The sequence below is a fragment of the Dioscorea cayenensis genome, chromosome 11 (assembly GCF_009730915.1).
Source record: "Dioscorea cayenensis subsp. rotundata cultivar TDr96_F1 chromosome 11, TDr96_F1_v2_PseudoChromosome.rev07_lg8_w22 25.fasta, whole genome shotgun sequence".
Classification (NCBI taxonomy): domain Eukaryota; kingdom Viridiplantae; phylum Streptophyta; class Magnoliopsida; order Dioscoreales; family Dioscoreaceae; genus Dioscorea; species Dioscorea cayenensis.
In genome coordinates this window covers 11,887,841-11,890,444 of record NC_052481.1, presented here as the reverse complement: position 1 = coordinate 11,890,444, position 2,604 = coordinate 11,887,841, and the positions used below count along the sequence as shown (strand labels likewise).

The window sequence follows — 2,604 nt, the reverse complement described above, 5'->3', positions numbered from 1 at the left end:
CCGCTACAATGGGTCTATAGTGGCAGAAATATATTTTATAGTGGTATAAAAACCCGCCGCTATAGTACCATTATCTTGTAGTGCTAGACAAAACCAGAACCTTAAGCTTGGGGTGAGTTCCACCTAGCGCAACAAGAATAGAACCATGAAGCTGGTTAGAAAACAAGTTGAAAAATCTAAGTTGAGAGCAGTTGGACAAACTCCCGGTGATTATGCCATAAAGTGCATTGAAGCTGAGGTTTAGGTATCGCAGCCAGTGCAAGCACCCAAACTCTGGTGGGACCTCACCGGAGAATTGATTATTGGAGAGCTCAATAATCTAAAGGAAGCTAAGATTGACAATGGAGAATGATATTGTAATGTTTGTAAAATTTTTATTCAACTTTGACTAGAAATTTTGACCAAGTTTGGTTGAATGTTTGACTGCCAACATGCTTCCCCACTTGCTTTTGGTTTTATTGCCTGATTTCTCGGGCATGATTAAAGTTAATCATGCTTGGTTGCATGATTGGAGATGAATGATTGGTGAGGCAAGCTTTCCTCTTTAAACCTTCGTTCCTCTCTTCCTTCTCATGCATCATGCCTTACTTTTGTTGAGAATTTTGTCAACTGAGAGGATTTTTCTCCGGCAACTCTTTGGCTAGTGTAGAGGTAGGTGATCCTTGTTGTTGCTTGTTTATTAGGCTCTTGCTTGTTGATTGAGTTTTGATGGAGATATACCATGTTTCATATTTGTTTGGAGCTTTTTTCTTGTATTGCTTGGTTCTTAAATCTTTGTTATGATTTGTTTGAAGCATGACAGTAAGCATGTTTTGTATTCATTACTTTAGCTTATCTTAATTAACTTTGTATGCATAAGTGTAGTTTTGATCTTCTTGTGAACCTGCAACCTTGAAGCTTGATCTGGTGTTTTGTGTTTGTTTATATTTTATAGCTTGCCGTTAAGCTTAATCCTTGTCTTGTTAAAGCTTTGTTTAAATATGTTTAGCATGTTAAATCTGAGAATTTATTTGAGCATGTTGTTCATGTCATGGAGTGGTAATTAAGCAACTAGAGCATTCTTTCTTTGTTTTATTGTGAATATATATATAATCATGCCTTAATGAGGTCATGTGGTGTTTGACCTGCAAAGTTCCGAATTTTAGTAACCAGAAAATCATGCTTTTATGATTTATTTTTTTTATGGCCAATATTTGTTTGGTTGGGTTTTTTTGAATTTTAATTGTAGATTTAAAAATTTATTTATTCAGAATCATGAGTTAAGGTTGATTTTAATCTTGGAAAGTTAATTAGGCTGGTGTTATGTTTAAAGCTTTCTTGGAGCATTTTATTTCCCTAGCTAATTTTCTTGTGAAAATCTTTAATTGCTAGCATGAACTGTGTACTCAATTTTTTTGGCATGCTGTTGTGTTGGTTTGATTTTTGGCAAGTGAGTTAAGTACTTTATTTTTGATAGGATAACAAGCTTCTTTTGAGGTGCATGGTTGTTCTATTGTCATGCTAGTTATGAACTCTTTTAATTATTGAATTAGCTTGGGTTATAGTTGTAATTTAGGCCCGGTCAAAGATTTGTAACCTAAGTTAGATTATTCTGTTTGGGTAGATCCGTACTGAGCTGTAGTTCGCGGGACTTGGTGAACCCAACTCTGTAGCTCGGAGCCAGGTAGGCTCTCGCACTGTGTATTCCGTATTTCTGGCAATAATTATTATTTAATTATTGCATTGTTTAATAATTTTATTTATTTATTTATTTGCGTGCTATTTATGTTTATTTATTTATTTTCTTATTTGCATTATTTATTCAGTACTTCCTCTGTCTGTATTCCATATTTTCTGCGGTTTTTAGTACATCTCCATTCCTGGCTCGCCCAGCTAGGAGGAGTAAGTCCTAGCCATATGCACATGTTTTATGTAGTAGCGCTACCCCCCGACTGCGGTCGAAGATCCGGCTACGGCCGTTGATATTCTGTTCTGTTCTGTTCTGACTTCATAGTCGAAGATATAGCCTCTTGCTGTTGATTTCTGTTATTAGCCAGGGAGATGTACATGTCTGTTCTGCGTGTTTTTCGTATTTTTGTATTATTTCAGTATTCTGCGTATTTTCTGTATTCTGTATAAAGCATGAGCTTTTATTCTGTAATATCTGCTATATCTCTTATTTCTACGATCCTACTGGGCCCTTGTGGCTCATGCACTCTGTGGATTCTGTTCTCGCAGAAGAAGATCAAGTCTAGGATCGGGGGGTGTCTGGGGGTCGTATTGTCTGCTTTTATCAGTATCTCTATATTACCCTCTTGTGAGTGTAAGACTTGTATTCTGACTATATTTGTATTTTGCGAACTGTTGGGTTGTATTTGTATTCTGTAGGGCTGCTAAAGTACGTACTTGTAGTATTTCAGTTTCCAGTATCCTATTTGTGTTTTTGTGTTCTGTTCATATCTGCTTGTTAGGGTTGACTCTGACTAGGTTTTAGCTGAGGCCTTGCACCTAGTGGGGCCCAGTCCCCTTGGATGCGGCCGATCTGTCCGCGGGCCCGGCTGTGGGGCTGGGACATGACAGATATGAAGCCCCCGGTGCCAAACATGGAGAGATTGATAGTTGTGA

The 2,604-nt window shown here is 37.6% G+C and overlaps 1 long non-coding RNA gene across 1 annotated transcript; it reads left to right on the top strand.

Moving 5' to 3' along the window:
- The first annotated feature begins 562 nt into the window (after positions 1 to 562).
- Positions 563 to 2,411, top strand: LOC120272664. Its single transcript, XR_005540227.1, has 3 exons — positions 563 to 651; positions 1,604 to 1,663; positions 2,218 to 2,411. It is a non-coding gene; the product is annotated as an uncharacterized LOC120272664 (long non-coding RNA).
- The last annotated feature ends 193 nt before the right edge of the window (positions 2,412 to 2,604 follow it).